Source organism: Hyperoodon ampullatus, assembly GCF_949752795.1.
Source record: "Hyperoodon ampullatus genome assembly, chromosome: 2".
In the NCBI taxonomy this organism is placed as follows: domain Eukaryota; kingdom Metazoa; phylum Chordata; class Mammalia; order Artiodactyla; family Ziphiidae; genus Hyperoodon; species Hyperoodon ampullatus.
In genome coordinates, this window is record NC_136915.1 from 94328187 (window position 1) to 94353468 (window position 25282).

A 25282-nucleotide genomic window follows, 5' to 3' on the forward strand; every position below is an offset into this window, starting at 1 on the left:
AGACCACAGAGCCCTCAGGGAGGACCTCCATGGCTGTGATCTCCCTCCCACCTGTGGGTCACCCTCTGTGTGGTGTGGGTCCCAGCCAGGCTGTGTCTCAGTTCCTTCCACCTGTCTCATGGGCTTTTTCTTTACTTCCTTGGTTGTGGAAAATCTTTTTTGCTAGTCTTCAGATCATTCTCAGAGAGAGTTGCTCTATGTAAAGTTATAGTTTTGGTGTGTCATGGGAAGAGGCAATCCAGGGATTTTCCTACTCTCTCATCTTGTTCCCCTCTCTTGATACTCAGTTTTCTTGTATGAAAAAATTACTAAGTTGGTTTAAGTTTCTCTCTGCTCCTACTCTGGATTACAAAATCATCATGGCAACTGGGTAGTACTTTCATAAAGAGTGCCCTTTCATGAGACAAGGAAGAATTCCATGGAATGGAATATCTAGAGGTAAAGTAAAAAAAAAAGGAAATAAAACTAAGCAGCATCAAACAAATAACAGAACCCCACAAAAAGTTATTTTAAAGATAAATACATTGCTCAGTTCAGTTGGACCAGAGTTTTATGTGGTTTTGTGATAAGCAAAACTAGGGTTGGACATCTTGAATGTTAGATGTTATTATATTTACAGTTAACTTGGTATGCACAGGGGTCAGCAATTCATTTGACTATGACTGGAGCTGTTCTGACAGACTTATCAGAAGGATGACTTAAAGAGGAAGAGCCTCGAAAGGAGTATAATTTGGAAGACATGCTGGGAATTCAGGATCAAGTTAATGAAGGTCTAAACTGAATGACAAAAATGAGAAGAGAATGGGGAAGAGAACAGACATGAAAAATAACAAGATACATATTAATTGTGTGTGTGTGTGTGTGTGTGTGTGTGTGTGTGTGTGTGTATGAAGTAGTAAGGATAAAAAAAGGGTACACTTTGAATTTAAGTGTTAATACCTGGATAAATCATGGTGTCATTTCAATAAGACATAAGGAGGAGCTTGTCTTTGGGGAGTCCAGGCTGAAAACAAAATAAAACCTCATATAATTTAAGGGCTAGGAGAAAGATGAGAACTCAACTAGGATAATTATTGATTTCACATGTAAGAAACTGAGACTCAGAGAAATGGTTTGACTAAATCCCATGACTATTAGAGAATGAAATTTTGAAACATGCTGAGCTTGAGTGGTCAGTAAAGGAGAAGTGAGATACCCCATAAGGCAGAGACTACATCTGATGACAACAATAAAAATACAGTTTACTGTTAGAGTAAAATGATCACCTCATTACAATTATAACTTTGAAAGAAACCTACAGAAGAGCAACTGGCTACTAAAGTGCCAGGAGTAGCAAGAACATTGCATTATAATTTTAGGAAAACTAATTTTCTTATGACACTTCCATATTACACATTGTAAGGAAAATTGGGAAAAGAAAACAATTTTAAACCTCAGAAATATTTCCTGCTGTTCTGTTACACTGAGATTAATTGCAAGTCACATAAGTTAAACAGTACAAAATGTTTTATAGAACACATGGAAGGTTTCACATGCCTAAAATAAAATGCTATAGATGTGACATAATATACTCTACTGGAAGAATTTCTGAATATTTCTATTATAAAGTAATTTTCTCCTACTGCAGCATCCCTAGGAAAGTGACAAGATAAAATTGATTTCTTAAGCCATCATTTCAGAGGATAATATACTTATCTCATTCTAAAATTGAAAAAATTTAAAGGAGTGATGCTGTTAGTAGCTTTCATGTTTCAGAAAAGTTTCAATAAATTTGCATACTATGATTAATTAAGAAATTGCTAAAAGGGGTAAATGGAATGAATTTATAAATAGTAAAATTTGTCTCCACTCTAATCAAATAGTTTTAATCATTACAGTTATATTTTTGAGAACACTTGTGTCATTTCTCATAAATATATAAATAATGCTTATAATAAATATAACCATTATATAAATAAAGGTTACTTAATTTCCGTCTATTTGTAAAATATTTTATATAATTCTCAAATACATATTTAAAGATATTTCTTTGACCAAAATTTTGATATACTGAGAATCTACAATATAACACTCAATTTTAAAGTTTCTGCCACATATATATATATATATATATATATATATATATTTTTTTTTTTTTTTTTTTTTTGCTGTACACGGGCCTCCCACTGTTGTGGCCTCTCCCGTTGCGGAGCACAGGCTCCCGACGCTCAGGCTCAGCGGCCATGGCCCACGGGCCAAGCCGCTCCGCGCCATGTGGGTTCCTCCTGGACCAGGGCACGAACCTGCATCCGCTGCATCGGCAGGCGGACTCTCAACCACCACACCACCAGGGAAGCCCTCTGCCACTTATATTGATGGAAACAAAATTTGAATATTTTATTTTGAAAATATACAGGTCACAGTTAATGATGCTACCTTCCATAAACTTTCAGCATCTCAAGTAGATGAACCTACACAGAGGTATCCAGATACATATCTGTTAAGTAGAAATGATCACTTGCCCATCCAGACATTTTTGAGTATTAATGAATCATCTAAAAATAATAATATTAAAATGGGAGAGAGAGAGAAGATGAAGAAAAAGAAGAAGAAAGAGGAGGAGAAGAGGAAGAAATGAAGTGAGGAGGGAAGGGAGGGAGAAAAGGAGGGAAAGAGGAAAGAAAGAAGTCACAAAATCTATTACTTTGCCTGTTGGTAGACAAAGTGCGGATAAAGGTCAGTCAATATTCAACCTAAATTTTCAAATATACTAAAAGCATCACCTCTGCCCATATTCTGTGCTTAGAATTAGAAACATTGCTGTGAAACATAATGGACACTGGAGGAGGAAAACAGGTTTAGGGAATAAATACATGCATTGACTCTGTTGTAGAAGCCTCTATATTATCCAGATTAATACCTTCTTTGCCCCTTTTGGGTACTGCCTCTTTCTTCCATGTAATTAATCATATCTACCTTCCTTAGGCTTTGATCATGGCTAGCTATCAAGAAATTCTGCTGTTATTATCTGCTAAATAGATCATCTCCAGAATATTTACTTTTTATTAAACAAGAAAAATATTTCTCATTTAAATAATAATGTATATGGAATGACAAATGATAGGATCCAGTGAACTCCTCCACATACTATTAAATTGACACCCACCTACTATGTCCTCTGACAAGGTCAGTTAAGGTATCAAAAACTATATTAGATAATTGTTCCAGTGTACCATGGAAAGAATAAAATATGTACCTGCCTAGAATCATAATATAAAATAATTACTCATATTGCATAGTGTTCAACAGTTTTTGTTTAGAAAAAGCATCATGTATGAGCACTTCAGTTTCTTTTATTAATTCTTTAGAATTGTTTACAGTTTTGTAAGCTTTAGCTTTATGTTAATATATTTGCTTAAACTGTGAACTCATTTTTCCTAAAATTACTTTTCATCATTGATTGCTCTTTTCCATTCTTTATAATTTATATTTAGCTAGATAAAATCATAAACTGGCACAATTTTAGTACAAATGTCAGATCCATCAAAGACTTTTATAAAAATAGATAGATTCTGAAGGCAATACCCCTTAAAGAATATTTTAAGTCAACATTCTCTTGAAAAATTTAAAGTAAATTATAACTATAAAATATGATGACCAGTGAAACTGCTGTGTATTAGATACAAGTAACACTACTTAGTTCTTCTTGAGATGGTTTACATATTTAAAAATTTCACATTGCAAAAATATGTCATACCATATAGAATAAGATATAATACTTACTAAATATTTATACTCTCATAGACAAATAGAAATTCCAAATAAAATTATTAAAGATAAAAAATATGTTCCTTTGTGCTATGTCTGTTTGTCTTACTCTAAGTTTAAAAATAATAATAATAGTAGTAGACTATGTCCCATTTCCCAAGGCTAAGGAGAAACTTTAAATTATATATTTTTTGTATCTAGAACATAATAGCAACAAAAGAATTCTCAACAATAAAAGGTACTTGCTCATGGTCTAGAGAATATAAGGATACTTTCCCTAATCTTTGCATGAGACATAAGTGTGACTGGATATTGAGACTTCATTCTGTGAACATTTCTTCATCATATTTCTAGTTTTTATATTAAATCAAATCAGACCATTTGTTTTCTGTACAAAAAATTATAAATATTATGTATATGGGATAATTCACCTGCATCTAATGTCAACACCTCATTAAAATTTAAGAAATTTTCTAATATTACATTCATAAATACTATGTGCTATTGAAAATATGAGCTCTTGGTTTAAAATTTTTGTTACTTGCTAATGCTGTACCTTCTAAAACCTTGTAAACTGTCATATAGTCATCTGCATAATTAAATTATTTCCTTTAAAAAATATTTACTTAGCACTATGTGCCATACCATGCTAAGGAAAACACAGTCAAACCAAAAAAAGCTGTAGGTAATTGATTCAATAATAGCATTTTCATTTTCTATTTTTCATTCGTATAATATACTTGGTGTTCTCTGAATAAATACAGATGACCTTTTGAAAAGACGGTTTCATAGTCCATAGTTAAAATCATTTTTTCAGGACTTCCCTGGTGGTCCAGTGGTCAAAAATCCATCTTCCAATGCAGGGGACGCGAGTACGATCCCTGGTCAGGGAACTAAGGTTCCACATGCTGCAGGGCAACGAAGCCTACATGCTTTAGAGCCCATGCACCACAACTAGAGAGAAGCCCGTGGGCCACAGTGAAAGATACTGCATGCCACAATGAAGATCCCGCATGCCACAACTAAAACCTGACACAGACAAATAAATAAATAAGTATTAAAAAAATATTTTTTCATGTTATTTCCATTTACCTATCATTTACTCAAACATTTGTTGAAATAATTGCATTATACCAAACATCTTCTATTCTTGTGGGATAAAAAACTGATAAAAGTGGCAATGTCTTAGTCCTCAAGTTGCTCACTACGTAGAAAAGGAAACAGTATAATATGTATATAAAAATGGCAATGTCATCACAATTATATATTATGTAAATATATAATTTCTATGTAGTAAGTTAAATGAATGTATAAAATGCATATAATTATATATGTGTGTATCATAGATGAAATAAAGATTGATTAACTCTATTTGGGAAAGATCACAAAAGGTTTCAGGATAATAAATCTCAGCAGGATGTTGTAGTTCAAATATGAGCTATCTAGTCTAAAAGGTAACAGAATAATTTAAAAAGAGAAAGAAGGGAGCTTCCTTGGTGGCACAGTGGTTGGGAGTCTGCCTGCCGATGCAGGGGACGCGGGTTTGTGCCCTGGTCCGGGAAGATCCCATATGCCGCGGAGCGGCTGGGCCCATGAGCCATGGCCACTGAGCCTGCGCGTCCGGAGCCTGTGCTCCGCAACGGGAGAGGCCACAACAGTGAGAGGCCCGTGTACCACAAAAAAAAAAAAAAAAGAGAGAGAGAGAGAAAGAAGGATTTCAGTATCTCCAAGGTGTCTCATCAATTTCAGATAGTAGTTAGAGATGACTCAATATGTAGACCAAAGCAAAATCATGAAGCACCATTTAGGTCATGCTAACAACCTGAAAGATGAGGAAGGGCTCTGAGCAAATGATTGATGTAGCCACATTTCATTTCGAAAAGCTCTCTTAATACCTGAATACAGAGGATGAATTGTAGGGAAGTGATATAATATTATTCTGCTTGGAACAATCCACATTTAAATTTCCTTTTTCTGACAATTATCACTTTCTAACATATGCTATAATTTATTCATTATTTCTATTGATTCCAAGCCCTAAAGTGTGAGTTGCAAAGAGGCTGGGATCTTTATATATTTTGTTCAATGATGTTTTGCAGGTACCTAAAAAAGTACCTGGCATAGTATGGGTCATTGCTTAATCTTTCCTCTATAAATAAAATATGTGAATTGTGCTAGTTTAGAAGATAAGTTATTGATTTCTTTATTTTGTATGACAAATTCTTTTAATAATCATAGAATTTTTTAATCTGTTGCAGGCTTTCTAGGTATATAAGCATATGATCATGAAAGGAGATAATTTTCTTTGATATGCTAATATTTGTATAAATTATTGTTGTTTTTGGCTAACTGCATTCATTAGTATATCCTAAACAGAGATAAACAATAATAACAATAGTCAATATCCTTGTAATTTTCTTGACATTAAAGAAGAAAGTAAACATTCAAAAGTTTTAAATTATGGTGAGGAATCTCATAATTGTCAAGAAGAGCAAGGACATTCATGGGGCAGGAGGAGAATAAATCATGACTATGAAATAGATATTTTTGAAAGTTTCATACTTGGCTGTCATATACTCTTCTGTATTTTCTATTTTTTCTCTCTATTTGGTTTGGATATCTTCTATTAACCTTTGATTTATATTGGATCACCTTATGTCTCTAATTTTATCTCTTTATTTTCACAACATTCAAAATATCCACTAGTCTGCTTCTTTTTTTATATTCACTAGTTTGCTGTATTTTTTAGATTCCAAATATATGTGATATATGACTCGCAGATGTAAACAACAAACTAGTTGTTACCAGTGGGGGGGAGGGGCAGTACAGGAGTGGGGGTGGGAGGTACAAACTATTGAGTATAAGATGGGCTCAAGGATGTATTGTACAACACAGGGAATATAGTCAGTAATTTAATAATAACTGTAAATGGGAAGTAACTTTAATAAAGAAGAAAAACATATGTACTTGTTTCTTTGTCTCCCAAAAGTGACTCTCTGCTAGAGCTTTATTCTCATACCAAGAATTGGTAACAGCTTCTCTAGAAAAGTGTATGCAATCTACTAACATGAAAATTTTACTTTTCTGGAATATTAGATTATCTACTCTTCCTTACTTCAAGGTATTTTTGATGGCTTCAAATAGTTTATTTTTTTGGTATTTTGCCTGTTTTTTTCTAGTTGATGACATAGGTGCATTAGTCTACTCCCAAATAGTCCATCTTTAAGGAAGTAAAATTCTGATATACCTGATTTATCTGATCAGTTTGCTCTATTATGAGCCAGTAAGAACAAAAGCCAGAAGACCAGTTGGAAGACCATTTCAGTATTTGAGCAAGAGGTTATGATGATTTCAACAAATTCCAAGTTTGCAGAAGAGGAGATATTGGTGAGTCATCAGGTTTTGAAGGCAGGACCAACAAGATTTGCTGATAGTTTGATGAGGTGAAAGAAAGGAATGAAGGATGATTCTAAAATTTTGGTTCAGTCAAAACCTGAGTAAATAGACAACAATATCATTCATTGGCCTTGGGAACGTGGGTGAAAAAGAAAGTTTGAGAAAAATGTAGAGTTTAGTTTTGGGATTATATGCCTATTAGAAATCCAAGGGGAGTTATTGGATAGGCAGTTGCATACATAAGTCTGAAATCCAATAAGATTTAGAACTGGAGTAATCCTATATAGATAGTATTTAAAGCTATGAGGCTGGATGATATAATCCAGAGAGACCATATAGACAGAAAAGATAGCAGGACATAGAACTACAAAGAAAAGTACTTCAAAGTGGGTGAAGGAAGGATCTGGCAAAGAGAATTAAGTTGGAATATCTAGTGGCTATAAGGAAAATCAGGAGAAAATGGAAATTCAAAAGGGAAATGAAGAAAGTATTTTAAAATGGAAGGAGTGATCTACTGTATCAAATGTTGCTGAGAATTTATTAAAATAAAGACTGAAATTTGATGACCAGCGTAAGTGATGCTGAGATCACAGGTTGACTCACTAGTGTACTAGTGACAGAAGGTTGACTCTAGACTTGACAGGGTTAACTCTAGAGAAAGAGGAGTTTTTTGCTATAAAGGAGAAGAGAGAAATGTAATTAAAAGCAATTGGATTAAAAGGAGGACTTATTTTGTTAGTTGGAAAATAATAACAGCATGTTCTCTTGCTGTTGGAATGGGTCCTATAGAGAAGTAAAATGTGATGATGTTGAATAATAAGATAATAATTAAAAGGGCATAGTCCTCAAGGCTTGTGGAATTGCTGCCCTTGAGGAACATAGTCAGTTCATACACTGTAATGGGAAAAGAGTGCAGCACATGTGGTATAGTTAGTTGCATGTAGTTGAGGGATTGCTCCCAAAGAATGAGAAAGTTTCCTTCTCATGTATTTTCTCAGTGAAACAAAGAGTAAGGTTATAAATATTTGAAATGAAAGAAAGTGTTGGAGGATTTGGAAGAGAGTACAAACTACAAAATAGCCACCTATGGGAGCAGAGAGTGAATGGTTTGGTAAAATATAGTAAGATTGCTTTTCGCACTAAGGGCCCATATAAGATGCTTGGTCATGAAGTCAACATGGATTGTGTTTTCTGTACTCACAATTTGAGGATGTGATAAATTATTTTAATAGATTTTAAACCTCCCTTGCTTTCCTGTAATAAAATCTACTCAGTTTTTGCAACAGAAAATAATTGTCACAGTATCTAGTATCTACATTTTTTTTGTAAGAGAATCCACTGTTTATGTTGTGAAAATGGCCATCAGACCAAACACTACAGTTTTTAATTCCTCCCTCAGCTGTGTTTATATGGCAGAATTCAGGGTAATAAACCATGACATGTTTAACCTTTAGTTGATCTCATTAAAAACCAAGATTCCTGTCCTTTATTTTCTCTTTCTTTGTTCCACTAGCTGCAAATAGCAATAGCTGGTAAACCCCGAAAACCATGTGTTATGGAGGGCATAACTGTCCTGCTATGCTGTGCCACTAGAGGAGCCATTTGCAACTGCACCATTTAAAACAAGAGTAATAAACATTTATTGTTTTTGAGCCACTGTATTTTGGGGTCTTACTAGAAGCTTATCCTAATGAAATAATAAGATATTGTTTCATAAATTATTTGCTAATGTTTAATTAAAATACTTACATTTATAGTCATAAGCAAAATACAAGCATTTTTCTTTTTTAGCATTATCAGTTGTGCTATTAAATTTATATATTAGTTTTCTAATATTGACTGGATATTACATATATTTATGTTATGGATCATTGAAATAACGTTATATTAACTGTACTTTACCAGATAGTTGGAACCCAGTTTTGGAAAAATCTCTTCCAAATGCTTATTTAAAACATTAATTTTGAATCCTTCTATTTTCAAATATAATAGCCAATTTAAGTACTAGTATGTCTTGGGTCAAATTTGGTTATTCTTTGCTAGGATATCAACAATTTCCTTTAGGATTTCTAATTTGTTTAACATAATATTTAATCTTTTTCTTATTATACCTGACATTCTTTACCTTCTAAAATATATTTTTTTGCTATCTCTTTTTAAGCTTATTGATCCATTCATTCAAACAATCAGACTTTGAGTTTAGGACTTTTTGTTTCCCATTTCATTAACATCAGATATTTACCTCTTGTTTCCTTTAAAAAATGTATTAAAGGAAACAATCTCATTTACCATCACATCAAAAAGAAAAAAAAATACCTAGGAACAAATCCACCTAATGAGGCAAAAGACCTGCACTCAGAAAATTAAAAGATACTAATAAAAGATGACACAAACAGATGGAGGGATATACCATGTTCTTGCATTGGAAGAATCAATATTATGAAAATGACTATACTACTCAAAGCAGTCTACAGATTCAATGCAGTCCCTATCAAATGACCAATGGCATTTTTCACAGAATTAGAACAAAAATTTTTACAATTTGTATGGAAACAGAAAAGACCCTGAATAGCCAAAGCAATCTTGAGAAAGAACAACAGAGCTGGAGGAATCAGACTTCCTGACTTCAGACTATACTACAAATCTACAATAATCAGAACAGTATGGTACTGCCACAAAAACAGAAATATAGATCAATGGAACAGGATAGAAAGTCTAGAGATAAACCCATGCACCTATGGCTACCTAATCTATGACAAAGGAGGTGAGAATATACAATGGAGAAAAAACTGTCTCTTCAATAATTGGTGCTGGGAAAACTGAACAGCTACATGTAAACGAATGTAATTAAAACACTCCCTAACACCATACACAAAAATAAGCTCAAAATGGATCAAAGACCTAAATGTAAGGCCAGATGCTATAAAAGTCTTAGAGGAAAACATAGGCAGAACACTCTTTGACATAAATTGCAGCAAGATCTTTTTCAATCCACCTCCTAGAGTAATGAAAATAAAAATAAAAGTAAACAAATAGGACCTAATTAATCTTAAAAGCTTTTGCACAGCAAAGGAAATGATAAACAAAAGACAACACTCAGAATGGGAGAAAATATTTGCAAACAAAGCAACCAACAAGGGATTAATCTCTAAAGTATACAAACAGCTCGTGCAACTCAATATCAAAAAACAAACAACCCAATTAAAAAATGGGCAAAAGATTTAAATAGACATTTCTCCAAAGAAGACATACAGATGGCTAAAAAGCATATTAAAAGATGCTCAACATCACTAATTATTAGAGAAAGGCAATTCAAAACAATAATGAGGTATCACCTCACACCGGTCAGAATGGCCATCAGCAAAAATCTACGAACAATAAATGCTGGAGAGGGTGTGGAGAAAAGGGAACCCTCTTGCACTGTTGGTGGGAATGTAAATTGGTACAGCCACTACGGAGAACAGAATGGTCGTACAGCCACTATGGAGAACAGTATGGAAACAGAGCTACCATATGATTCAGTAATCCCACTCCTGGGCATGTATCTGGAGAAAACCTAATTCCAAAAGATACATGCACCCCAATGTTCACTGCAGTACTATTTACAATAACCAGGACATGGAAGCAACCTAAATGTCCATCTACAGAGGAATAGATAAATATGTGGTACATATATACAATGGAATTTTACACAGCCATAAAAAGAATAAAATAATGCCATTTGCAGCAACATGGATGGACCTAGAGATTGTCATACTGCATGAAGTAACTCAGAGAGAGAAAGACAAATATCATATGATACTGCTTATATGTGGAATCTAAAAAAAAAGGGGTACAAATGAACTTATCTACAAAACAGAAATAGAGTTACAGATGTAGAAAACAAACTTATGGTAACCAGGGGGTAAGGGCTGGGGAGGGATAAATTGGAAGATTGGGATTGACATATACACACTACTATATATAAAACAGATAACTAATAAGGACCTACTGTATAGCACAGGGAACTCTACTCAATATTCTCTAATGGCCTGTATGGGAAAAGAATCTAAAAAGGAGTGCATATATGTATACATATAACTGATTCACTGATTCACTGTACACCTGAAACTAACACAACATTGTAAATCAACTATACTCCAATAAAAATTTTAAAAATGCAGGAAATAACAAAAAAATATATCCCATGCCTTTCCTAATTTCTAAGCAAATAATTTTAATCTATTCTCATATTTTTCTAAATTTTAAACAAAATTAATTTGTTCATGAACTTATGATGTGACTCCTTGAATACCATGTCTTCTGTGCCTTAAGTTCATGCTTCATGTCTCCTGTATCTGGACACCTTTATATATTCTGTTATTAATATTACATGTTAGAAATAACAGTTGTCATTTAGCTATCTAGCTCCTCCACAGCATTTCATTGCCAAGTAGAATAATCAATGATTGACAGAACTCACCTCTGCATGTTCATCACATTTTTCCACATGTCCAGGGTTTCTACAAGCCTAGTTTTCTACAGATTACAAAACAGTTGTTCTGATCCTCAATTGATTAGCTTCTCATCATTTGCAAATGAGAAAACATTCCTGGTCCAAATTTCACTATTGCGATGGAGCAGCACAACTGAGATTGTAGTAGCTCTTAACTTGCAGAGGTAGAACAGTTGGATTGGCTTTATGGGCAAAAAAGCAAGAATGAACGTATAAATGGCCACTTGGATTGGTGAACAGCCCCCTATGCCTAACCCACCGCCATTGGTCACTAGGTCTATGACTATCTAAACTCACCTAAGTGGTTATATTTTGCTACAGAAGACATTCAGATCTCCTCTGTGAATCATTATTTTTTTAAAATATAATTTAAAACATTTTAAAAGCCAGATTTAATCTAGTTCTAAGGCAATAACAGCTAATGCTTTTGAAATAGACAATCTAGATGTATTTTTGTAAATGGATTTAGGCAAAACTAGACAGATCATAATGGAATATTTCTGCTATTCAGTCAGATAGTGCTTCCATTAAGACACAAGAAAATTAAAATTCAGCAAAATTACACAGCTATATTGATGATAGGTGTAAATTTATGGATAAGAAGCATCTAAATATTCCATTCAAGAAAACAAAAGGTTTTTAGTAATATAAGATTCATTTAAATAACTGTAAAAAGATTTAAAAATTTTAATGAGAACTTTATTTTATTAAGTCAAAATGCAAACACTACTAAGATTTCAATGTAAGTAAAGGATAACAACTTTAAAAGCTTATTCCCTCCCTAAAATGAATTACTAGAGTGATTTTTTTCTGATTTCAAAATATATATTTAAATGTATAAAACATTGTCTTAAAAACCTTTAGTAAGCATATAACATTGATAATTATATACTCTAGGGCTCCTAGCAAAATCTTGAAGCCTTTCTTCTGATGTGCTATTTGAATCTTTCCATATTTTGTGTAGGCAGGGAAGCACATACAGTCATGTTTTTTAAAAAATAATTTTCTATTGATCTACTATATTTCTCATAGGGCTATAGAGAGATGTCCTGATTATCATGTATATATCTGTAGCCTAGATAAGTGCTTTTTTCTTGGAAGGTTAGTAAAGAATTTTTAAGCAAATTAAAAAGGATCTTTTATGTTCACTGGTTGTCAAGAGTTAAATTAATATTACTAGTCTACTTTTACTAATACATTATTTTTTCTTATTTTGTTCACTGAAGAATAAAACACAAGTGTTTCCTTTGGGATTCTCTTCAGTGGCTTGTTTCCAAGATTACTTGGTAAAATCATTCATCCGGGAGCATAATGTTTCTACAAATGTTTAATAAGATTTTATAATAACTTTTTCCTAGAGTATGAAAAATGAAAATTATAATACCCCTTGGATGTAGATAGGAAACCAAGAATTTCTTTTTGGATTGATGACATTTCGGGAATAACACAACCATATTATGCTTTTAGGAGATGATGTGTTAAATATTTGTTTATTGGTATTGTTTAAGAAATAAAGTTTAAATTTTTATACTGGGTCTTGAAATTATTACTTTAAACTGTTAAAGGCAAGTTTAAAGTAACAAAATAGTCTATACTAATTTAACACTTTACCCATTTTGAATGTTTAAATACCAAACTCTATTTAAAAGTACATAATAGTATAAAAGAGTAGGGTGGCTACTGCAGTATTATTTTCCTGATCAAGCATGCTCATTTGTAAACAAAAGTGCTATAACATAAAAATGCATTAATAAGGCATTGAAAAAATTTATAGATCTCAAGAAACCATACTACAAGCCTTCTGTATAAATTAAGTCAAATAGAAGAAATAACTTGGGAAAGATAATGATGGAAATATAATATCTGACACAATTTCAAAAAAATCATTGATAAAAATTTAAACTATTAATTAGATCTACATATGCATGTGATGAAACTAAATATTCTAATAAATATGAAAATTGATTTCTATAAATTATGCCAGAATACTCGTCACTTGATTTATGTGTAGGCCTATATCACTTCAATAGATTTTTGTTTAACAGTTGATTTCTTTTTTTTTTATTTTTATTTTATATTAGAGTATAGTTGATTAACAATGATGTATTAGTTACAGGTATACAGCAAAGTGATTGACATGCACACACTACTGTATTTAAAACAGATAACCAACAAGGATCTACTGTATAGCAAAGGGAACAGTTGATTTCTTTAATTATTTCCTATGGATCCAGTGTCCCAAGAATGTCTAGAAACTAGGGACTAAATTTAATTATCATAGGTGATTTTGGTAATCAGCTTCAAAGGGACTCCCAATGAATCTTGCTTCCTGATATTCATGTCCTTATGTGATCCCCTCTCCTTGTGTGACCTGTTTTTAAAAATAAAATGTGGATGGGCTTCCCTGGTGGCGCAGTGGTTGAGAGTCTGCCTGCCGATGCAGGGGACACGGGTTCGTGCCCCGGTCCGGGAAGATCCCACATGCCGCGGAGCGGCTGTGCCCGTGAGCCGTGGCCACTGAGCCTGCGCGTCCGGCGCCTGTGCTCCGCAATGGGAGAGGCCACAACAGTGAGAGGCCCGTGTACCGCAAAAAAATAAAAAAAATAAAAAAATAAATAAATAAAAAATAAAATGTGGCAAATGTGTCACTTCTGAGATATACCTATAAAACACTGTTACTTCTGTCTTGCTCACACTCTCTCTGTGGCTCTTCTGGTATGTTTTCTCTGATGAAGCCAATTTTCATGTTGTGAGTTGTTCTATGTAGAGACCCATACGGCAAGGAACTGAGGGTGGCCTATGGTCACCAGCCAGTGAGGAACTGTGTCCTTTAGTACAACAACCTCCAAGGTACAATAACCACATAGTGAAATTGTTGTGCCTTCCAATGCGATCATAGGAAGCTGATACAGAGCACCCAGCTAAGCCATATCTGGATTTCTGACCCCCTAGAAACTGGAAGATAATAAATGTGTTCTCTTAAATCTCTAAGTTTTGAATAAATCTGTTATTTAACAATAGATGACTAATACAATGCTTTTTTAATTTTAGTTTCTTAAACTCAGTAAAAATCTGTGAAAAAACTTAGGCATGAAGCTGAGGCTAAGAAATTTCAGTAGATCTCATTCCTCTCTTCTGCTGTAATTTGGTGTATTTCATTCTCAGCCTAAAGCTGAAAGCAAGATGTATGTTTCTACCAGGGTCCAGTGTTCTTGGATACAGAACTAGCAATTGCCTGAGAGACTCATTCTCGACATGCTTCTCCTAGGTTTTTTAGCCTAAGAGGCTATCAGCTCTTGTCATACCATGATGATCCATTTGCTCCCAGTGTTGAAAGAAACAGGTTATTTCTAAAGAGCCTGTTAACTATATACTATATATGGAATGCAGACCCCATTAATTATTCTCCTATTTTAAAAATAATAATTTTATGTAATGAACTATGTACTTGAATTTCTAACATTGAACAATCTTTCCATTCTAGAAACTCCCAGTTCTATCATAAATGTTAATCTACTAAACTCAATTAGCACACAAATCTGCATTTGTATATCAGCATTTCTGTGCTCACTAGAAGACATCTGATACACAAAAGTAGTATAGACAATTTCAGCCTAGTAAAATATTTTAAAATTATATATTCTTATCTCTTATTTTCCTATAACATTTAAGTTGACAGAAGTTTTAAATGGACTTAAGATTTAAATTTTTACTGAGATTTTTCTGTACTTTTTAGTACCTGAAGATTTGGCTATTCCTGTTGTTGATAATAATCCAATAGCTAGGGGATCTGCTGAAGATTTCACTGAAGAGTGGGCAAAGTATGTTTGAAGGTAGCCAAAGGAGAAAAATATAGCACTCTTGAAATTACTCTATTGAATTTAATAGAGTGATGGGTTGGACAGAAGGATTGATACAGATAAAGGTGTGGAAACAATAAAACAGGGAGAAAGAGAGATAGAGGAAGTATTCTTCATCATGTCCTGTATCATTTGTCTTCCTCTTTCATGAGGATTTTTTCTGACTAAACTTTCATTTGATGAGAGTCATCTTTGAAATTTTTTCTATCAGAGTACATGCATGGTTATATCCTGAATCCTTGCATGTCTGAATATTCTTTCCTTTTGTGTGTTTTTACTTTTTCACATATCTTGAGGTATAATTTACATATCATAAAATTAACTAAAAAGTGTAAAAATCAGTGATTTTTCATAAAGTTATACAGATGTGAAACCATCTTCACCATTCAGTTTTAGAAGGTCTCCATCACCCCAAACAGTGAACTCCTGCCCTGTAGTCAGTTCCTGGTTCTAACCTCAACCCAAAGGAACCACTAATCTGCTTTCTGTCTATATAGAACTTCCTTTTCTGGACATTTCATATGTTGAATTATACAATAAAGAGTCTTTTGCACCTGGCTTCTTTTGCTTCCATAATATGTCTGAGATTCCTTTATACAGTATGATGAATGCATACTCTGTTCCTTTTTATTGCTGAATAACAGTTAATCATTTCCATATAACACAGTTTGTCTATCCACTTACCAGTTGCTGGACATTAGGATATTCTAAATTATAGTTTGGAGCTAAAACAAATTATGCCACTATGAACATTCATGTACAAGAATCTGTGTAGATATACATTATTTCTTTTATGTAAATTCCCGAAAATGGAATAACTAGGTTATATGGTAAATTTATGTTTAACATTTTTAACAAATGCCAAACTGTTCTTTAAGATGGCTGTACCATCTAATATTCCCAACAGCAAAGCATGAGGGTTGTAGTTTCTCCACATCATCCCACACTTGTTATGTTTGTCTTTATTTATTATAGTCATTCCTGCAGGTATACAATAATAGCTCATTATAGTTTTAATTTGTATTTTCTTAATAACTAATGGTGTTGAGCATTTTTTCATGTGCTTAATAAAATTCAGACATCTCCTCCAGTAAATTGTCTATCCTCCAGTGAATTCATATCTTTTACCCAATTTTAAAATTAGGCTCTTCGTCTCATAGATTTCCAAAACATTTTATCTTTCTTTCTTTTTTTCTTGCTGTTCTTTACATTTGACATTTTCTATTTCTCTATCTTGAAATGCACAGGTCCTTTCTTCTGCCATTTTAAATCTGTTTTTGAGATCCTCTAGAGAATTTTGTATTTTACTTTTTATTTTTTTCAACTCCAGAATTTTCTTCTGTTTATTTTAGTAATTTATTTTCTTTATAGAGATTCTGTACATGTAGAGTCATTATCATCATACTTTTCTTTAATTCTTTGAAGAGGGTTTCCATTAGTTTTTTCAACATCTTTATAATACTTAAAAAATGTCTGCTAACTTCAATGTAAAACAATTCTATAAAACAATTTCTATTGACTGCCCTTACTTGAATGTGTGTCCAACATTCTGGTTTCTTTTCAAGTGTCTTAATTTTTTGTTGAATAATTGAAATTTTAGGTATTATATTTTAGCAACTTTGGATTCTGATTTTTCTCCTAAGTGCTGTTTTTGTTACTGTGCTTTGTGTTGTTGTTGTTTAATAACTTTATTGAACTAAATCTGTGGAATCTCATGGTATTTGGCCACAGATGTCTCTAATCAGTTTTTTTTTTTAATTTAAGTTTAAATTCAAGTAGTCACTGGGAAGAGGCTGTGCTCAAACACCTATAGTGTGAAAGGCTTATACCCTCTGCTGACGAATATGATATGTATGTATACATGTGGGTGGGTGGGTGGTAGCATTCAAGGCACTTTTCAAATGTGTCTTACTTTTACTTTTGGTTGACCATCTTATATGTTCTCTGAGATTCTCACAGTTAGTCAGGAATATATGGTTAGGTGGGACCCCCTCCATTTTCTCCTGAAAATGCAGTCTTTCAATCAACTACTGGATATATGGTAATCTTATCATGACCCTTAGGGCTACTTCTTTTCCTGAATCTTTCATTTAAGTTTCTAGCTAGTCTACTAGTCCATTGCTTGCCTAAATCAGGATCACAATCTCTGCCTCATGGATCTTCAGATTTTTATATTTATTTGTCCTGAGATCAATAATGTTACTAATATCTTAATGCCCACTCCCCTCCAAATGAATTGGGCTTCCTCTGGTGGTGAAGCTGTTGTCTTACATGGCTGGTCTTACTTTGGTAGAACTACTTCAATGGCTGAAACTGAGTTGGAAGCATGAAAACAGCCCCTAGTAAGAATATTGCATTCTCACACTGTTTTTACCAGATATTTAATAGTATTCCTGCATAAACAATTCTCAATTTTTGTATGCCTTTGTCAACTACCAGAACTCAAATATATATTTGTATTGCATCATTTTATCCAGTTTTAGCACTGTTTTTAGAGAGATTTGCTGAGCAACTCATTCCATCATGCCAAATGTCCCACAGACATGACTTTGCTTCTCCCAACAGATGTATGTCATTTCTAATGACTGTAATATTCTTGCATCACAGTCTTTTTTTGTCAATAGTCTATACGTGGTATTTCATAATTTCTTGCATTGCAGTATTATTGATAGATTCAGTGTTAGTACAAATCTCTTTCCTTTATAAAACCCTATTTTCCCCCTCTTGAAGCTTGTAGTGTATCTTCCTTATTCCTGGAGTTTGGAAGCTTCATCAGAGTTTAATTCATGGAGTTCCCTTTCATATACATTTCAAACTCAAGAGAATTTACCTCCTCCTCTAAGGACCAATTTCAACAAATGTTCTCTTTGAGCTTCTTGTGAAGGGATCAAATGATATTTACCTGTTCCCAGCTTCAAGGAGAGAAATCCAAACCATATACTTTGAGTGGCCATTTATTCTATCTGTTGCCAAGGGGTACAAACACATCCACTCTCATGTAAAGGTCAGAACAATCACTGTTTCAGACAGTGGTTTCATAAATATGCTGAAATTTACTTTCTTCAAAAAGGAAGTTAGAAATAAGAGTTAAGACTATATACTAAAGTCACAATTTTTTTGCTCACCCATGTAATTTACAGTAACTCTTTGACCACTTAACTATTTGATATAGTGTTATCCAAAGTCCAAATAATTTGAGATACCAGAGTTGAAAGACAGTGATAACATATTATACTACACAGAATATTCCATTTAAGAAAGTACATTTGAAATGTTAACTTCTGAGCTGAGAAATTTATTCCAGCTTCTCTCTTTTGTTCTTCATAACATTTGTAAGTTATTCTATATATATATATATGTATACATTTTTCAAGAGGCTTTCATCAGAAGACATTACATTCTGACCTAGATGACTCATTTGTTGTTTCTTACAATGCTCTCTACCCCCAAATAATTGATTCTCTACTAACTATTTTTATCCACATATTTATAAGATTATATAATATTCATACATATAACCTACCAAGAACCCTGCCAGATAACTTTTTTTTTTTTTTTTTTGCCATTTCAGAGCTGATGTTTTAAGAAGTAGTGATTGGATTGCCATGTATCTTTTCCACAAGACCTACAGTATTACAGATACAGGGTGCTCTGCTCATCACAGATATGGAATGAAGGTGATATGGAGTAGAGCAAAACCTGACCCCCAATGAACACTTAAAATGAAAGACAAACATTAGTTTTTGTAAGCTGATGAGAATTAGAAGTAGTTTATTACTATATCAAAATGCAGCTTATTTTATCAATGCATCTTTTAAAAAACACATTTCTCAGACTTCCTCATTTTTTATAGGTCAAATAAAAATTAACAAGGAAGTGTTTTAATGTTCATTGTATTCTCTGTAAAACTAATGAGAAGAGACAATAGATATGGTAAAGAAAACATTATGCCTTTCTTATGTATATTGCCAACACTGTGTTACTGAGTTTTTTTTTCAGTTCTCATGAACTGCATTCTCAGGAAAACTACAAATCACCCACCAAGGATTTTATTTGTGTCTTTCTACTTAGTAGACCTATCATTTCTTGGCTTTAATGGGACCTAGTCAGGGCCACAACCCGGCTGATTTTCATAGCTCTAGTGAAATACAAAGCCATCAACAGTGGGTTAATCAATTACAAATTATGAAACCCAGACAATAAAGGCACAGTGAGAACTGGTTAAGCAAATGAAAGAAAATGAAATAAATATTAATCAACTTAGGAGCTGCCAAGTGAATTATTTGGTCAAGGATTGCTCTAGGTAAGAGATCAGCAAACTTTTTCTGTAAAGAGCCAAATAGAAAATATTTTAGGCTTTGAGGACCATATGATAATCTGCTGTTTGTAGTATGAAATCAGCTATAGACAACACAATTGGATGCAAATGAATAAGTGAGGCTTGTTCCAATAAAACTTTACGTACAAAAATAGGCAGCTGGTGAGGTTGGGTCCTATGGTCTTTACTTTGCCAATCTCTGTTCTAGATAGGCATCCTCTGTATATTGGCTTCGAAAGCATTGCATACTTAAGGATCTTTATTTCTAAATGAATTTGTATATCACAAATTAGCAATTCTCATTCTAGGTAGTCACTATAACGCTTTCATGCAGTTAATAGTATTGTTCTATTTTTTGAGCTGCAACCTAAGCTATTGCTACCATTTTTGACATCTATATAATTGTTGATGTGAAGGAAACTTAGATATTGATTTGAGATCCATTTGGTTTAAAGAATTTTCTTAATGATTATTCACAAAAATATGAGTATATATCAATTGTTTTATTTATTCAAAGTTAAATTAGCAAGTTCCTGATAGGCAATTTGAGTTGAAAAATAAAATTTAAATTAAACGTGAAAAATAGCTATCACTGCTAAGGAAAGACTATTCTTCTGTGAAGTTGTTCTTTTTTTAACATTATAAATATGTATAGAGCTTATAGAAATCTGAGTAATACCTAAAAATGTCTCTGATTATGGAATCATTTATCAGCCATTAGTACTAATATCATCTATTGCATGTAATGGCATTACCTTCATTCCAACCATAATCTAATTAAAGTTGTACCAAAATAAAAGATATAGCAGCATAAAATAAATACAATGTTAAGCAAGCATTAATTTTATTTAAATGATTTATCTCTTCAACTGCATATTTTATGCTTATTACTAACTATAAAGTCAATTAGATGTAATTCATTTTATTAAAGGTACAAATAAATAATCACTTTCTTTTCTACAACACATTTTTATTTCAGGCCCTTAATTGTTTTGTCTCCAAATGTTTTATTAGTAGTTTTAAAAAGACAATAATAATGCACATAGTAATGATTGTAAGAAATTTTCTATGAAAGTTGGAATTAATATTAAGTTTTCAGGCTAATTTTCTTTTAAATGCTTAAGTTACGTTCACCTATCATACGTTCAAAGTGATTAGAATATGATCATCTTAAAGCAGCATTATCCTCTTTTGATAACAGTTACAGCATTTTCTTTAAAGTCTCTGTCAATATATAGCATAGCCAAACATTACCAAAAGAATCTGAGAAGTTAGAGTCAATTATTCAGGAAGAATTCCCAATTAAAAGCTAAGATTTTTAAAATGAGATAGAGCAAGGTGACCTAACTATGTATTTCCATGCTATTCAGTTCAGCTAAATTTATATACTGTTTGTTCCTCTGCAAATATTTAAGAGAAAAGTATGTCTTAAAAAAATTTACAGCAAATCAATAACAACTGGAGTTTGACCATACAAATCTAATTTGATCATATTTATTCACTTGAGCTTTTTAGAAAACTGATTTGGATCTGCTTGGCACACCTAACTTACTCAGGAAAAGTAGTTTGTGTTTTTTTAATTTTCCTTATCATACAAATGCTCACAATAATTCAAGTCACTGAATGGCTAGAAAGGCCAATAATAGTTATATAATAAATTGAAAATCTAGGGCAAAAAGTTGAAATTATGTCTGTTATCCTTTAAAAGATTTAGGTCTCTGAGTCCAAAATGTTGGACTCGTATAATAAATATTGCTCATGCATTTGTTTTTATATTTTGGTGGTATTTATGGTAATATTTTAAAATTACTTTTATAAATATTTGTATAAAATCTATCATGTGTTAATTGCTAAAACTACAAAGGAACGCTATCACTCTTAACATCACTTAACTCACTCAAGTGTAGTAAATAAGCTTTAGAGAACTAAGCTTTATTATAGAACTCTGCAGAAGTCTAGGGGATCACAAAGACAGGAACAACTAACTCACAGTGGTAAGTGGGAGATGACTTGCTGCTTCAGTTTACAGTTGAATAATCAGTGATTCTAGTATCATTAATAATGTTGCTAAATATATTTCACATTTGAACTAGAGTAATTTTTGTTTGCACATTTGTTTTCAGGGAAACAGAAACTTTATTTTGGAAACGAGTGTCCTTTTACCAATCAAGATGGAGTAACAGGGACTAGATTTAACCTTCTGCCTTAAACAACTAAGAAAAAAGACAAAACATATGAAACAATGGTATGTAGGAGACTGGTCATGAGACAACAAAAAATGGATTTCTGAATGATGGGAAATAAATGAGTTGAGTTCTATGATCACCCCAGTTTACTGCACTGAAAGAACTTCCAGGCCATGGGAACACTACCCATTGCTCATACAGGACTAAGAATAGTGCATTTCTTGCTAAACAGACTGGAAATATCATCATTTACAGGGAATTGGGTAGAATGCCATGAAGAATCTTGCCTCAGTAATGAGGAATAATTACCCAAGTATAAATGCTGCTCTAGTCTTTCCTGTCAAATCGTGAAAGACTTAAAAGGATCAAATCATTTCAAAGCAACCTAACTGCGTCTCATAAGGAAGCTCAAGAACATTTTTAGGAATACAAAAATATCTAGCACTCAATAAGGTAAAATTCACAATGTCTGGCAACCAACCGAATATTATAGGACATGCAAAGAACCAGAAAAATATAACCCATAATCAGAGAGGAAAAGGCAATGAAACTTAACCACAATTGGCAGAGATGTTTTCATTACTGTAAAAGGATATTAAAACTTTTTATCAACTTATTCTCTGGGGAATGGGGGTGAAGCTAGGTGACAGATGGAATTTGTTGAGACACGGAGTATACAAAATAGGTAAATTAAGCTTTTAAAGAAGAGAACTATAATATCTGAAATAATGTATGCATTGCATGAAATTAATGGCAGATTAGACCACTGCACTGCCAAAACATGATTTGTGAAACTTAAGACATAGCCATAGAAACTATCCAAAGTAAAATACAAAGAAAACCATCATTTAAAAATGATCAGTGATCTGTGCTTTAGAACATCAAGAGACCTAATATGCATGTAATTGGAGTCCCCAGAGGAAAAAGGGGTGGACAGAAAATATTTGAAGATATAATGTCTAAAATTTTCAAATGAATAAAACTATACCAAGACACACCAAACAGAATTGTTCAAACAAATAATAAAGAGAAATATTCTAAAACAGATACAGTGAAAAGACATCAGGTACAGAGGAACAAAATAAGGATGGCAGATTTTTTCTTCTTGGAGAAACGAAAAGACAGTAGAACTTCATTTTACTTAAGTCCTAAAAGGAAAAAAAGACTCATCGACCTAGAATTTGTATTCAGTAAAAATATCTTTCAAATATCTTAAGGTGAAATAAAGTATTTTCCAGACAGAAAAGATGTAAAACTTCCTCATGAGTAGAACTGCAGTACAACAACAAATGTTAAAACAAATTCTTCAAATAGCAAGAAAAGGATACCAGATAGAAATGTGAATCTACATAATAGAATGGAGAGCTCCACAAATAGTAGCTATGTTGGTACATGTAAAACATTTTTATAGCAAATTAATTTAAGATTATTGAAGGTTTCCACAAAAATAATACCAATGCTGTGTGACATTTATAATGTATAAGTAAAAGTAGGAAAAAATAGTACAAAGGCCAACAGGTGAGAACTGGAATTATACTCTCATAAGGGTTTTATACCAAGCAGGCGGTGATATACCATCACTTTCAGGTAGACTATGATAAGTTAGAGATATATAGCATAAACTCTGAAGCAAACACTAAAATTAAAAATAAATTGCTGATAAAAATATTGAATTATGAAAAACAGTCCACATAAAGGCAAAAAATTGAAAGAGGTAACATATGTCAGGGTTCTCCAGAGAAACAGAAGACAGAAGCCATATATACAAAATCTAAAAGGTAAAATCAATATATTTCTTTTAGATTATGGAGTGACAGAGATTTACGTTAGGGATTTGGGGCATATGATTCTGGAGCCTGGCAAGTATGGAGACTGTAGAGCAGACCACAGCAGGTTGGAAACTGGCAGCAGTTGGTATTGTGGTCTTAAGTCTGAAGGCAATCTGAAGGAAGAATTCCTTACTCTTCTGGGGACTGCAGTCTTTTCTCTTAAGGACTTCACCTAATGGGTGAGGTCCACCCACATTATGGAGGGTAATCTTCTTTATTTAAAGTATACTAATTTAAATGCTAATTGCATCTAAAAAACGCCTTCACCACAACATCTAGCCTGCAGTTTTACCAAACAATGGGGCACCAGAGCCTAGCCAAGTTTACACAGAAAATTTAACCATCACAGGGAACAAATAATAGATGTGACAAATAGAAAATAAATAGCAAGGTAATAGATCTAAACTTAACCACATTAATAATCACATTAAATTTAAAATAGTATAGACACCCTGATTAAAAGGCAGAGACTGTCAGAGTAGATAAACCAGCAAGTCCAACAATATGCTGTCTTCAAAAAACCCACTTTCATTATAAAGGTACACATAAGTTGAAAGTAAAAGGATGGAATAGATATACTACTGTGACACAAGTCAAAAGAAAGCTGGAGGAGCTATATTAATATCAGACAAAGTATTTTTCAGAGTAAATAATATTATCAGGAATTAAGAAGGTAATGTCATAGTGATAGATGAAGATAGAGGTATATAATCATCAAGAAATCTTAGCCATACCAGATATTTATGTATATAATATAACAGAGCTTCAAAATACATGAAACAGTATTCAATAACACTGAAAAAAAGAAATGGGAAAATTCACAGTTGTAGTCTCTCTCACTATTTAATAGAACAACTAGAGAGAAAATAATTAATAATATGAGACACAAATAACTTGACTTAAAACCGCTTGACTGGGTTGATATTTTCAGAACACTCCATCCAACAAAGCAGAATACATACCTTCTTCAAGTGCATATGTAATATTTATGAAGATTATCATATTCTGGGCAATAGACATTTCAACTTATTTAGAATATTCAAATTATACAAATATTTCCCATGAATACAACAATACAAAACAATATGTTAACTTAGAAATCAACAAAAAGATCTCTAGAAAATCCCCAAATGTTTGGAAGTTAGATAACAAACAACATATGTGTTGCTTCATAACCTCTTCGGGAGCTTCCTGAGTGTAATCTGAAACCATTCCCTGTACTCAGAGGGCAATGAGAGACCGAAGAAAGAGGCATGCCACCCCACATTGGTAGGTGGCAATTTTAATAAGCAAAAGAACTTACAAGGCTTGTCTTGTGTGGCTGCAAGATCAGTAGATCTCTACATCCATCTGCTGGAATCTTAAAAGTTTATATAGAGTCCTTCACTATGTTCAGTCATATACACATAAGACCTTAACTGGGTTCAGTCACATACCTGTCCAGAAAGCCT